At 37.9% G+C, this 15,744-nt stretch overlaps 1 long non-coding RNA gene across 1 annotated transcript in view; it reads left to right on the forward strand.

Annotated features, from left to right (window-relative positions):
• Nucleotides 1–390: 390 nt before the first annotated feature.
• Nucleotides 391–15,744, forward strand: part of LOC126442996 (uncharacterized) — a 29,219-nt gene continuing 13,865 nt past the window's right edge. Inside the window, exons 1-2 of the long non-coding RNA XR_007581801.1 lie at nucleotides 391–585; nucleotides 694–818. This is a non-coding gene — a long non-coding RNA (uncharacterized LOC126442996). The remainder of the gene's footprint in view (nucleotides 586–693; nucleotides 819–15,744) is intronic.

Raw genomic sequence — 15,744 nt, forward strand, 5'->3', positions numbered from 1 at the left:
GAGAAATTTCTATTACGTACTTTACAACACGAAAATACACATATTGGTGGAATAAAACAGTGAAATATGTCAAAATAGTGAAATACAGTGAAAGAAGCAAATGGAAAAGTGAACTTACCACACGGAAATATCGAGGAATAACCGAAGCTCACCTAGACAGACAGTAACGAAAGTTCCATACCCACAAACAAACAAATCCATTCCTATAAACGAAAATAAGACACTAAAAATTTTTCTACAATAACAAACTAATACTCCAAATTACCTCAATATCATTACGAATAATTATTTTAATGTACAATGATAGCGCTTATCCGGGACACAGAACTGTTTTATTATCTATGCCTCGAAGTGAAGACATTACTATCTCTGACTAATGCATGACGATTGACGTTATTGGTCAAAGCCGACAGAAAAGACAGAATTGAGAATCACTAGACCAGAAGTGCTACGCTTGTGACCGGCTTGTCGATAATTTACGTCTTGTAAGCGTGTGTGGTCGGATGTGCTCGATAAAATTCAAAACAAAATTGTGATACTTAAATGTCTACTGGCAATTTATAGTTACGGCAGTTACATGAATTGGTAAGACTCGTGAATGATTTGTCATAACACACTAATTTGTGTTAAAATGTTCAGTTTACTTGATGTATGTGGTAATGAAGATTCTAGTGCCTCATCTTATGTCAACAGTTCCTGTGAACACGACCCTATTCCAGGAAGTGAACATTGGTGAACGTTAATTATTAGCCCATTTGTCGCTTCCTCGTGTTGCCGGGAAGGAAGACCCACTGGTTGATTTCGCTCCTGTTTATAAGGTGAGAACGCGTCCCTTTTCATTCGTTATTTTTTTCAACGTGTTCCCTAGCTCCCATCGAAAATGAGTTCCATCAGGGATGCAGAATGGACGAGATATATGGAACAAAAGCATGAGAAACCTAGAAACTGTCTGTATACAGTATTAACAGTAAGCTGACATAATATTTGAATGCTGTTCACACATATGACATCAAAACTTAGTCGAGTAAATTAGAAAGTGACTAGTGCCTCTATACCAGTACTGTGAGCAAATCAGCAAATTCCTTAAGCTTATCAAGTAGTTCACTGCATATTTCATATTGCTAGTTTAATATTTGCGTGACAACACAGGAAGATAATCGTTGGCTTACAAATTTAGTTATCAAGTCACAATTTTGCAGTAGGGCAATTCCATAGTTACGGGTGTTACATGTACACACCTTAAAATCAGGAAAAATAATGTAAGGAATAATATTTATTGAATTTAATACTGAAAACTTTTAAGGCTTACATTATATTTCATGTGACAAATGTTGATACTGGAATTGTTTTATTATTCTCCTGGTTATTAATCAAAAAAGTAGTGTTACGGGTGTTACCAAAAGTAGACCTGGCCCCTGTTATGAGTTAGGGAACTCTCTAATTTCTGCAAACTTGATGAAGCTTTTATTCTTGTAAAACAACTGTTAAGAGGTATTGCCCCAAATTTTATTTTGAAATATAAATTTTTATTTTTTTGGACATCATAACTCAGTATATATATATTTTTTTCTGTTACGGGTGTTACATTAAATGTTACGGGTGTTACATAGATGCATCAGATTTGATTCTTGAGGAATAAATCTACCTCTTACAATTGCATCAAAGTAAAAGAAGTACTGTAGTTTATTTGGAATAAAAGTATGTACTTAAGAAAACATATTTGAAGGATAAAGCTATTTATCACACAAAAAATTTTGTTACAATTTTATAGTACAACTAGGCCAAGATATCATTGCTTACATAACCTAATTTTGTAGGCCTAATAAATTTATGACAAAAATGTTTTCTTATTGTTGATAGGTTTAAAAACTTCATTTAATAATCTTTTTCAGCAACATCCAACTCAAAATTGAACTCAAAGTACGAACGGTTACCTTGTTTGATTTCTGGTGTTACCTTAGATAGTACTTGACTGAATTTCACAAAACAAACATCAGTTTCATCTAGTTTAAAAAGTGTTTTAGTTTTTCCTACTGACTTCAGAAAGATTATTTTCACATCCTCCTCTTCATCAACCTCACTCTGGCAGATTCCCAAGTAACAGTACTGACTTTTGGATAGGGTTGGCTTCTTTTTATCACTTGCAATGTCAACCAAGACAAATAACCCAAATTTTAAATCAGACTTTTCAATTTTATTAGTTAGGCTTAACTCACAAGCACTTCCAATATTGTCTTGTGATTCAGATAGTGAAGCAGTCTCCTGATCAGAATCATCAGAACTGCACACTTCATAGAAGTTTATGCATCTTTTTGCATGTAATGTTTTAACTTTGGCGTCGTCAGAAATGACACCCTTGTCATTAATGACTCTGCTGTTTTTGAAACCAGCAAATCAGTTGTGTTATAAGGCCAAAAGTGATGTCAGCCCTGGATTTGAAGAATCGCTTGTAAATTTTTCCACCTTTCATCCAAAATAGGAATGTTATGCTCCTATCTTATCAACCCATAGTACCTTAAATTTAGAAAAATTCTTCAGAGTGTAGTCATAAAACTCAATTGTGTTGTTAATAATAATTTTCCTAGATCTAACAGCATGTCCACATGCTCCTCTTCAGCACACCTCCAATGCCATCCATGGCGCCTTTACCATGTGAACTGGCAAAAAAATTCCACTAGACTGTCAATCCAAAGTCTCTCTCAAAATAACATAGATTGGACTAAGTATATTTATTTTTGAACTGCCCAGCACAGTACATTGTTAAACATAGGCTCTTATGAATGACTAGAATTTGCCTCAATAAGCAGTTTACTGGGCCTATGTAAATTTTAAAACTGAGGTTATAAATATTGTTCTTGGAAAAGTTAGAATGGAAAACATAAACTATATGTAAAGAATTTTGGGCTTAATTAACTTTTTAGGAGAACATCAGTTGAGTCAGGTTAATGCTCTAATTAACTTTTATAATGTAGGGTAGTGCTTAAAAAATGTATGCAGAGGAATAAAAATTTTAGTTTTCATGCTTAAAACTGTTTTCATATGTAATAAACATAGTTAAAAACTTTTTTCATTCATAATAATACCCTTTGGTTATAATTTAAATGTAGGGCCTAGGCCTACTAAAGATGAAGGTGGCATTAAACCTTCCAATTCAAATTACGGGTGTTATGCATGTGTTAAGTAACACCCGAAACGAAAATTAGTAACACCCGTAACAGCTCTAAGAGTGTTAAATAAGATTTCAAAATGCCATGTAATGGTATGATATTGTAAAACATGTGCATAACCTCACTTTTACAGAAAGGTATTGTACAGAACAAATTTACTAGATTACAAATTAAACTTTTGTATCATTTTTGTTACGGGTGTTACAAGCTGCATATATGTTATAAAACTAACAAAATAAAGAAATGCAATTAGCTTACTTCAACAAAACGAATTATTATGAGCTATAACAATGTTGACTTCAATATTCTTTGCAACAATAGAACAATCAGCCATAGATAACACAACTAATACTCATCTGGAAATAGCATAAAGCATACCTCTGTGGTGCCATAGAGTAGTGCACTTTAAACACTTAGTGAAGGTAGAAATTTATTTTTTTCATATTCATGATTATTTTGCAATGAACAAATGTACTTTTAACTTGGCATTTTTAAGGTTATATTTGTAATATTGTCATTTTAATTTTTTTGTCACAAAGTCTCTTTAACATGGAATGACCCAGTACATTATTACCAACACTCCGATGAAATATGTGATAGCAGTAGTTGGACTTGCGTATTCTATCAGGACGGGCAGTATCATCTTGGTACATAACTTCAAAGAGTTTGTATTTGTCATACATCCGTTTGACTTAAAATTAGTTGAGAAATTAACAAGAATGTTTCTTAGTTATGCAAAGTTCATACACATTTTCCTGTTTCCAGTCACTTTCTGTTGCTAGAGAAAAGTGACAAGTGTCGTGAAAACCTCGGGTTTCTGGTCATTTGGAAATATCTAAATACCATGGCTTTTTGTCGTTGCTAGAAGACATTCTTTGAAACGGTGTATTGTCTCAGCATTGACACTCGCCAGTAAGGTGGAGCTCTTTGTCATTAGTATACACAGGTGCATGGCAGAGGGTACCTCCTACCTTACCAGGTATCAGGCCTTCTTCCTATTCCAGTTGTGATTGTGGGAAGAATGCCTGTTTAAACACCTCTGTATGCACTGTAATTGGTGGGCTTCTCTCTTTGCTGTCCCTAAAAAAGCTGATGCAGTTTGTGCTCTAGTACATTTCTCATATTCTGATAACTGGTTGTTAACTAAGCTTGCGTGTGCCTAATTCTTTATTTCCTCTACAAATCCACCTGCCTCGAGTGTATTGTGAAATGGTCCACTGTGGAAAAGGTAGCTAAAAATAATTAACATAACCCAACATTATGGTGAACATTCTTTGTTTTATTTATTGGTGGATTATTGTTGCAAGGGTGTTGTACATGTACAGCAGTGCAATTTAAGAACAACACCGTATAGGTTAGAGAGGCAGTTACATTCTTACTGGTCTAGTTTCACAAGGATGGGGCAGGTGACTGGCCTTAGCCTAATAGTAGGAAAAATCCTTAAATTGACTTGGAGGTAATTTAGGGAAATGACACAAACCTAAATCTGGATGGTCAGATGGAGATGGGAACCTCCACCCACGCAAATGCAGGGGTCAGTCCACTTAAAACAGCAAGACCTCATTTGGTTCACCCCTAGTGTGCAGGGGTTTGTTTGCTAAGAAGTAAAAGGCTGGTGCTTCACTGTTCAGTCATACCTCACTACCAGTCCATCTTCACATTATGCACAAGTCTTCATAATGTAGTGATACTACACATTATCAACTGACATCTCAACTGCTGCGACATTATTTGGTTTCCATTTTGTGAACTGCAGCTTTCCATTTGCTACTTTGAAGAACAAGGGGAGGGGGGGGGGGGGGGAGGTGGCTCACCATCCATCTGTAATGAGGGATATGTTGGGCTTAGAGATGGTAAAGTGTTAAGGTAGAAGAAACAGCCCTTCACATTTATCTGAGTTTCGATTAGTAGTAGACAGTAGGACCATTCTCTGTGGCGTGGATGTGAAAGTCTAATGCCTTACAATGTGGCAAAATTGTAGGTTAGCAGGTCCTCAACACAGCTTTGTTCTAGTGGAAGAGTAAACTATGAAGTGATTGTTGGTGTTCTGAGACCAGTTTTCAATATTTTTTGCAAAGGAAAATGTTATGTCAACTGAAGAATGGTGCAAAACTTATTAGCTTTGTCCATTGATGTCATATTTAACTCATAGATGACATTTTATTTTTGAGTCATAGAGCAGAGCATACATATCTGCAAATGTCACAGCTCAATGGCTGTTGGAAAGTGAACTTCTTATAAATCTAAAGACTATGTATGCAGTGTTTAAAAACAAGCAGGCTGTAGACGTGGATTTAGAGGTTGATGGAACAAGGCTGGAAGAATTAGAATCTATTACATTCTTAGGTATTCTTGTGGATAATGAACTGAAATGGGGGAAAAAAAACATATTAATAATGTCTGTAAGAAACTGAGCTCTGTCATATTCTTAATGATGCAGCCATCACAGTATTAAGACAACCTTCTGTGTACAGTGTATCATGGACTTTTCAAACCATACTTACTGTATGGAGTGACTGGGAGGGGGGGGGGGGGGGACTCAAACAAGAGACAAAACGAGTGTTCACATTACAAAAAAAAAGCAATTAGGACCATTTTAAGTAGAAAGACCTAACTGCTTCAAGAAGTTAGGTATCTTAACTTCATCATTGTATATATACAAAACAATAATGCACATGACAAAAGGTAGTGAGGACTGGATTACAAATGCTAGTGTGCACACCCACAATACAAGAAGGAAGAATGAAGTACGGAGCATACCCCACCGACTGGCAATGCTAGAACAGGACCCCAGTACTCTGGTATCAGTCTACTAAGTAGTCTGTCTAAAAAGTGCAACGTAGTGTACTTGACAACTTTCCGAAGAAACTTACTCTCACATTGAAAAAGTTTGTTATTCATTATCAATTATGTAATAAAAGCTAAAGGGGTAGAAAAATAAGTGATAATGAATGTTACTACTTTGACACGTCCTGTATTACATGTACATTTACTGTACACAATGTAATCTTACAGGATCAGATAAAATTCAGTTAAATTCAATAGTAAATTGCATAGCTTTGGAAACGAAGTGTCAAGTTCTAAATTTGAATGAATGAATGTACCCTTAAAAGAAAGGAAGAAAGAATGTGTGTGTGTGTGTGTGTGTGTGTGTGTGTGTGTGTGTGTGTGTGTGTGTGTGTGTGTGTGTGTGTGTGTGTGTGTGTGTTTCATTTGTTGTTTTAAGGAATTTGTGTACCATTTACTTTACTGCAGTGCCGTAATAAATAAGACACGTCAGGTTTGTCATTCTTTTTGCTGGGGGTAACACTAATATCCTATTTTTCAGTTGATCTGTATAGGATACCAGTGTTAAGTGTCATTTTCTGCCCATCAGTTAATATTCATGTGACCGGAAATGAGATACTGTGTTTGTGGTTTCCTCCACAATAGGTAATGTCATCTGACCTACAGGATACCAATGGAAGAGTTATAGTTTTCTTCGCAATACTTAATTCGTAGATGAACTGAAGTACACGATACCAGTGTTAGGTATGTTCTTCTTTTGGCTGTTGGTAATACCAGTGTTTGGCTGCTTGCTTACTTTTTCCTTCGTGGCTAACACTGGTATTTTCTTCCTCAGTTGAACAACAAGATATCAGTGATTAGATTAGATTGGTACTTGTTCCATAGATCATGAATACGACACTTCGTAATGATGTGGAACGTATCAGATTAATAAAAGGTGTCAATACAAGATATTACATTACACAAAATATTACATGACACTTAATCTTTTTATTTATTTATTTTTTGTGGCTGTTGGGGAAATTACCCACTTACTATATCCAAAATTCATCTACTGAGTAGGAGTTGCCATTAAGAAATTCTTATTTCCTTTTACATGCTATATGGCTATCTGTCAGACTTAAGATGCAAAGACTTTTGTGGCAGCATAATTTACCCCCTTCTGAGCCAAAGTTAGACTTAACCTTGAGTAGTGAAGATCATCCTTTCTCCTAGTGTTGTAGCCATGTACACTGCTATTACTTTTGAATTCGTTCGGATTGTTAATAACAAATTTCATAAGTGAATATATATATATATATATTGTGAGGCCACAGTGAAGATCTGTAGCTCTTTAAATAAGTGTCTGCAGGATGATCTTGGATGAGCTCTAGCAATTATTCTCATTACACGCTTTTGTGCAATGAACACTCTTTTACTCAATGATGAGTTACCCCAGAATATGACGCCATACGAAAGCAGAGAATGAAAATAGGTGTGGTAAGCTAATTTACTGAGATGTATATCGCCAAAATTTTCAATGACCCTGATAGCATAAGTAGTTGAATTCAAACGTTTCAGCAGATCTCCCATGTGTTTTTTCCAGTTCAACCCCTCATCAATGCATACACCTAGAAATTTAGAATATTCTGCCTTAGCTACCAATTTCTGATCGAAGTCTGGAGTTATTAATGGTGTCATTCCATTTACTGTGTGGAACTGTATGTATTGTGTTTTGTCAAAGTTTAATGAGAGCCCATTTGCAGAGAACCACTTAATGATTTTCTGAGAAACATCATTTACAATTTCACCAGTTAATTCTTGTCTGTTGGGTGTGATAACTAGAGTTTAAGAACAGAAGACTCTTTAAAAATATCATCATTCCCATCTGTTAATTTTAAGGTAAGGTATAGAAGACTGGTAATAATTGTCATGGTCCAGTCTTTCATACCACCTAACAGTGATTGGCTCCAGGGTCTTATTTATGGTTTGAGTTCAAAACATATGTGACCAAAATTAATTACATTAAGAATTCCTATTGGAATTTTATGCTTGTGAATTTGGGTTCCAATGTCTGGTGTGGTCAGTAACTGGAGCACCTTCTTCCAGGAATGAGAACCAGTAGAAATTACAGGCGCAAATAAAGGGCAAAAGCTATAGAACCTGTCCAGGCAGGCAACTTAATGGCTGCCACAGCCAAACAACTTAGTGTGCCAAGGGTTGGTTTACAGAAATGTCAGATTCCACCCATCTGCTTTGACCAATGACGTCACCAATATGGCGGAAATGACCATTCACGGCAACTCCCATATCGCGACCATGACGTCATTACATAAAAATGACAACAAACACAAAAATAGATCAAAAAACCATCAAATACATATTCCTCCAAAAGTATAATGAAACTAACAGGACAAGCGAGGGAACTTGGGGGTATTTGGGTGGGGGCAAACTAAAAATAAACACACGCTGCTAAACTGAACGACAAAAACAGTAAAATAAAACAACCACAACCTTCCCAAAATCAACTAAAAACACTGGAATCAAACACTTCCCTTGACCTATATAGGTCAACAGCAACTATTGACACAACATAAGTCTCAACTTTCACCACCACCACACTTAATCCTACAAAAAAAAAAAAAAAAAAAAAAAAACTTAGAAAATTAAAATTGACCAATTCTCTTGACCTGTTATCCCTAAGACATCTCCACATATAGCTGTCCCTTAGCCGAGACACCAGAACTTTAGTAAGCCCGATTTCTTCACGAGAAACTGAACACTTCACAACTTCAGCCAACAGGCCGAATAGCTGAAGAAGTTTTATTAGAGACAATTCACTGTCCCCCATCATCGACGACAACCTAAACTGTTCACCTTGTCAGTCATATCAACACCTAGCAAAGACATAATCAAAGCGATTTACAAAAATTCACACACGACTAACAAAACTACAATAACATCGACATAACAAAACCAAAATTGTTCACTCACTGAAAAATATTCCACTGAAAGCACAGTCACAACCGATACCACACATATGCAATGCTACCATGCAAATGAACCCCATATGCCGCATAACACGCTAACCGTAAACACACCACCAGAGAGAACCATCGACCACAACAATGCGCTGCCTATAAACACACACACTGAACCAAAAGCATGACCTAATACACAACACATAAACACACCACCAGAGAGCATCACCAATCATATCAAAACGAAACACATGCAAGCACGCCACTCTCACAAACTAAACTCTGCGCCATCGTCTTTGTCACGGGTCAAAGCTGACAGGTGGAATCGGACGCTTCGGTTAACCCCCAAGGGTGACAGTGCATTACAAAGTGGCAAAAGTACCAAATCACGAAGCATCAGTCCTTATGTTGAACTGACTGGGGATCAAGAGAAATTGGTGTCAAGTGGCTTCTATAAACAGCAATAGTGCGCTACCTGGTAAGAAAATAAATGTTCTTTGGGCAGTTTCAGCAAATAAGGAAAGGGAACACACAAAATCTGTCATCACTGTTTGAGATGGTTTATTTAAATCAGGACCAGTTTTGTACGTATGCTGATCTTCAAATGACTGTACATTCAGTTTCATGTTGTGACGTTCGATTAGAGTTAATTGTTCACTGTTAGATGGAATATCCGTATCACAATTGAGCATTTCTCACCAAAGTATTCACTTGCACCGCCATATTCAGATTTCCACACATTAATGCCACTAAAAATGTTGTTACCTGCAGGCGAGACATAAACTCACACATTCAAAATGTGTACTACATTTGAAAACAGAATTTATAACCTATAAGGTATGATTACTTAAAGATAGGCGTAAGACTGAAAATGGCTGCGATCTAAATAACCCACCTTTGATTGTGGCTGGTAGCAGATTTTATTCAACATGAGCTGTGCCCAGCATGCGTTGCGATGGCTCTTTTTCTTTTGGAGTATGTACACACATGTGAAGCACACACATTTGCATGTGCAAAATAATGAAAGACAAGGATTCTTTGTGCAGTAATTAAATTTGAAGTTTGTTGGTATACTTTTGAACACAGAGCATTTTTGTCTTTGTCTTTCGCAATAACAATTTTTTTGGCAGACACTTTTGAGCGTGCGACATATAATTGACTCCAGAATGAGATCTTCACTCTGCAGCGGAGTGTGCACTGATATGAAACTTCCTGGCAGATTAAAACTGTGTGCCCGACCGAGACTCGAACTCGGGACCTTTGCCTTTGCCCGCGAAAGGCAAAGGTCCCGAGTTAGTCTCGGTCGGGCACACAGTTTTAAATTGCCAGGAAGTTTCATATAATTGACTGTTCGAAAAGCCTACATGTACCTAAAACGACTGACTTGGGATTCAATGGTCATTACGAATGCAAGATGAATAGGGAGCTCCAGTCTTTTGAAATCAAATGGCACGCTTCCTTTTTGACTTGCCATTCAGAATTGTTGCTTTGATGACATTTGGGATTGGTATTTTGACAATGAGCCTGGTTCCACTAGACAACTGTCATTTCTTCTCTCTCCAAAACCCTCGGTGAAGGTTCGCTAGGGGTATTGTTACTGCCACAATTTTTCCAGGCAGCAAGCAATAAAATTACCAATCTCGATAGATGGTCCTTCAGGTGCTAGAGATAAATCAGAGGTAGGCAACAAGAACCTCGTAATTCTGTTTCATTAAATTTTACAGATGATGTGAAGAGGTTCTTAAAAAAATAATATTAAGTGAAAGCAAACAATGGAAATTCCAGGTAGGAATATAAACAGTCTCGGAAGAGAGGTTGCTACTTACCATAATAACACACTAAGTTGCAGACAGGCACATTTAAGGGGAGGTATAATGGAAAAAAAAAAATTGTTCCCACATTTTCAGATTTTTATCTCTTTATAAAATTTGCAATTTTCTGAATAAAATGATTTGTGTATCACTTATAAACTCACGTGGGAAGTATTTTATTTTCTAAATATAATGTACACTAGTTAAAATTTGTATGTGTATTACTTAAAGATGTAACAAAATCGGCAATTTTTTTTATATGGAAGGCTATGGATTGCTGTTATAAAGGTCATGTCCAGAAGAGGATGGGCCTATCTGTGCTTCAACTACATTACGAGGTTTGTCTGGAAAATACGTATAAAAGTTCAAGAATGTCTTTGTTAAAAGTTGCAGTCACCACCAGGTGGGACTACTGCTGTAATCAATCCCATCAACGCTCAGTCCGAGTCGGAGCACTCTGCGTGTGCGGCAGCTTGTTGTGACAGTCACCCTTTTTCACCTGCCGTCGGCCTGGAGCTCTCTCTGAGGAACAGCACGTCAACATCAAGTTTCTTGCAAAGCTAGGCAAGAATGGCTGAGAGATTTTTGAGTGTCTGAAACAAGTTTACGGAGACAAGTCTCCGAAGGAACCGACCGTGAACAACTGGTTAAAAAGGTTCCGGGATGGCCGAGAAGTAGTGAACGGTGGCCCTCGCCCGGGATGCCCGTAGATATAGAGTTCCGATGCAAATGTTGAACGAATTCGGGCTCGTGTTCTTAAAGACCGTAGATTGACGGTCAGAATGATTGCTGACGAGCTGTCAATCCCCAAAACAATCGTTCACGAAATCCTGGCACAAAAACTTGAAATGAAGAAATTGTGTGCGAAAATCATACCGAAGCTCTTGATGCCAGAACAGAAAGCGAAGAGGGTCGAGTGCTGTGAGGATTGGTTGGAAGCAGAGGAACGAGGGGACTTCCTCGACTGAGTCATCACTGGAGACGAGTCCTGATTTTACGAATTCGATGTGGAGCTCAAATCTCAAAGCGAGGAATGGAAACTAGCTGGAGAACCGAGAGCAAAAAAGTTGCGAAAATCGAGGTCCAATGTGAGGACTATGTTGATTGTTTTCTTTGATTCTAGGGACATTGTTTACAAGGAATGTGTCCCTCCCGGCCAGAGAGTGAAGGGACATTTTTACGTCAAAGTTATGACACGTCTCAGAGCTCGTGTGGCTGGAGTTCGACCGGAGTTGGCAAAAGGGGGCAGATGGATCCTTCATCACGACAATGCGCCCGCTCACACGTTGCTCATTGTGCGCGAGTTTTTGGCCCGAAGCTCAATCACCGTGACAGACCACCCACCTTATTCACCCGATTTAGCCTCGTGTGACTTCTTCACGTTCCCGAAATGCAATATGGTGCTTCGGGGGTGGCACTCGGGAAATGTGGAAGCCACCGAGCCGGAAGCGACACGGCAACCGAACGACAACACAACTGAAGACTTTCAGCAATGTTATCAACAGTGGAAACGCCGTTGGCAGAAGTGTATCGCTCTCAGGGTGGGCACTTCGAAGGAGACCATATTGTAATACCTGAATAATTGTAAAATAGTTATTATTCAACTTTTATACGTATTTTACGGACAAACCTCGTACATGGCGAGTACCACCACAGCCTGCAAGACGGGAAGCCACAGAGAACGCCAGTTAACGTGAGACGAAACAGAATGTCGAGGTTTGGAGTCTTTCTCAAACTATTGAGTAAAACAGATTGATTCTCTCTCGTCTAATCACCTCATTCGGCAGGTTCGTAATGAAGTAACGTCTGTCATTTTGTTAAAAACCAGAATTATTGTGATGTTTTCATATTAAGTAAACTATTGCAAAAAATTGAATAGTTTGGATGGGAAAACAAGGATTGCTATGAATTTGCGTTTTGTTTGTGTTGCATACTTTCTGCAAACGAAACGCAGGTAATGTATTGAACTAGTCTTTAAACTTGGGAGGAGATCTCGGCAAAATGGATTGTATGAAATGGACTTGGTTCAGATCGTGCCACAACATCTCACCTGTATCTTAAAAACGGTTTGGGATATAGAAACAAAATTTTGGCAAAGGATAGCATGCAAAGAGAAGAGTATTTTTCCATATAGTTAAAATGCAAAACTTCCTTATCTTCATGATGTTTAAATAACTACAGATTTTTCAATAAAATAATATAAATTTTTAAGGGATGTTGGTAGGTGGGGACAAGTGAATTGTTGTGGGGTTTTGCAACAACGTAAATAAAGAAATTAAATGTTTCATGATGGACTGTTGTAAGCTCTGCTGTGTTTTGGTAAAAGGAGCAAAAGAAGTTAGGTACTGTCAAAACCAGCTGTCATATTTTCCCTGCCATGACAGTACAAAAAACAAGATGTGTTGACACCATCTTAGAAGACGAGTCATTGAGGATTGTGCCTTATCTGGTACATTACATCAGTGGCAGACAAGGGGAGGGGGCTGCAAGTGGAGGGGGGGCTGGGTTGTCTGTTTGTGGATGGAGGAGAGGGGGTGTCCTGATATTTTTTCTGAAAGCAGGTTGATTTTATTCAGAATTCTAGTACACCCTATTATTCCCCACTTGCTCAGCTGCAAAACACTATTATTCAACACGATCTCCATTCAGTGTGACAACCTCGTGTCACCTTACTGGAAGGGCCTATAAGCCCGCACGGTACAACTCTACTTGTCGACATCGGAGCCATTGCCTCGCTACATTCGTGTACCGCTTCCCGTGAAGTGTGTCCCCAATCGGACCAAACAGACGGAAGTCGGAAGGTGAGAGATACGGACTGTAGGGCGGGTGAGGAAGAACAGTCGAATGAAGTTTCGAGAGTTTCTCTCAGGTGCGTGGGCTTGTGTGAGGCCTCGTGTTGTCACGGAGATGGAAACAGTCCGTTACAGATGCCATTTTGAAGGCTATGTGTAGTGCTGCCAGCTATTGGAACTTCATGAAAATATAGGGGCTGAAATTCCGTGATGTCCTTCCCCAAATTCTGAATTCTTTTCAACCGATATTGACTGAGAAAAAGTGTTGCATTACTTATTGAACACCCCTTGTATGAGTGGAACAGGAAAGGAAATGATTAGTAGTGGTACGAGGTAAGCTCTGTCATACGTCATACCGTGTCTTGTGGCGTATGTATGTAAATGTAGATAATGAGCTGGCTGCAGCTATTCTGCAGGAAACATTTTGATGACTGTACCATCTACACAGCTTTACTGTAATTACAGTTAAGCCAGTATAGAAGACACGATTGTGGAAGTTGTGGAACCCATCTTAGCTTTTTATTTATGTTGGGAAAGACTGCAGAGGATATGTGAAAATATATTCAACAACACCTGGGAAAAGATGGTCTGGATATTGCAGTGAATGGATGAAGGTTAACATGATGCCATGTCTGTCTGATGTACGTGGAGAAGTGAAACAAACAATTCAGAAAAGTCAATCCACAAGCTGTGTTCAGTCTGTGTCAATTGTTTCTTAAATCTCTGTGGAGTTTGTGCATTCGCATCTATTCCTGTTTTGGAACTGTAGAGAATTTCATTCTTTTTGTCATCTACTTATAGATTCGAATTACTTGTAGGGGGAAAAAAAATAGGGGACAGTTTGAAATAATTGCCTGGTATTTGCTGGAGTGCTCAATACTATTGTCAGTCATAACAGGAAATGTGAAAATAATTGTAAGCCCTTTGGAAGGTATGAAAGATCCATCTATGGCAAACCTTAATAGATGTCCGAGTTTGCTCTTTCCAGCTGCATGTGATATTTATCTTTATGACCTACATCAACTTTAGACGCACAGCACTGGAGGAAGTAAATTTAGTCCGACAATATGTGCAGTACCCAAAAATGACTTTGGATTAAAGACTTGTCAAATTTAAAACCCCGATTGAGTTTTTAGTGATGGAAAGAACTGTTACAGACAATGCTGTTAACTTTCAAAAAATTACTTGAGAATGTGCTTACAATGTTAATGTAATGAAAGTTAGATGACGTTATTTCTACTGAAGAAGACACCTGTAGTGACACTGAAACCCAGCCATTGCTTATTACAATAAACTTCATGTAACCAATTTGCTGTAAACATCATTTGTTGCAAGTTTATACACACTTGGTGCCGTCAGCCGTGTTTAAAATTGTAACAGTTCTGTCACTTTTTGCTTCAAAAAATGCAATGATATGGGCATTAACATTGACAAACAAGGAAGGGGGAAGGTAAATAAAAAAATACCATGTGAACTAGCATCATGATGCTACACGCAGGTCGACGATATAAAGTCAGTTTGTAGTAAAAATGTCTGTTACTGATAAATCGGATATATGCACAGTATGTGACAATCATTTTCTAAGCATTGCTGGTGATTTAAATAAAAATATATTTTTTGCAGGGAGTCGTATAATACTCTTGGCAAATGCCTTTCTGAGGTTGTTGTCTGAAATACTCAGTGATACAGACAAGGGGGAGATTTAGTCAATAATTAAATCACTGAAGACTAAGGACTCTCCTGGTTATCATGGAGTGCCTAGCAGACTATTAAAGTACTATGCTGCACACGTTAGCCCTGTACTTAGCCTTATTTGTAATTTTTCCTTTAGGAATCATCAGTTTCCTGAACGATTAACGTACTCAGTAGTAAAGCCGCTTTATGAAAAGGGAGAAAGGAAAAATGTAGAAAATTTTGGACCTATTTCTATGCCATCAGTGTTTGCTAAAGTTATTGAAAAGGCTGTGTATGTAAGGATAATAGATCATTTTTTATCACACAGTTTGCCATCAAATGTATGGTTTGGCTTTAGAAGTCCTTTAACAACTGAAAATGCTATATTCTCTTTTCCCTGAGGTTTTGGATGGGTTAAACAAAAGGTTTCAGACGCTAGGCATATTTTTTGATTTAACAAAGGCATTTGACTGTGTTGATCACACAATATTGCTCCAGAAGTTGGACCATTACGGAATAAGGGAGTAGCTCACAATTGGTTCACCTCTTACTT

This window comes from Schistocerca serialis, unplaced genomic scaffold, assembly GCF_023864345.2.
Source record: "Schistocerca serialis cubense isolate TAMUIC-IGC-003099 unplaced genomic scaffold, iqSchSeri2.2 HiC_scaffold_1420, whole genome shotgun sequence".
Classification (NCBI taxonomy): domain Eukaryota; kingdom Metazoa; phylum Arthropoda; class Insecta; order Orthoptera; family Acrididae; genus Schistocerca; species Schistocerca serialis.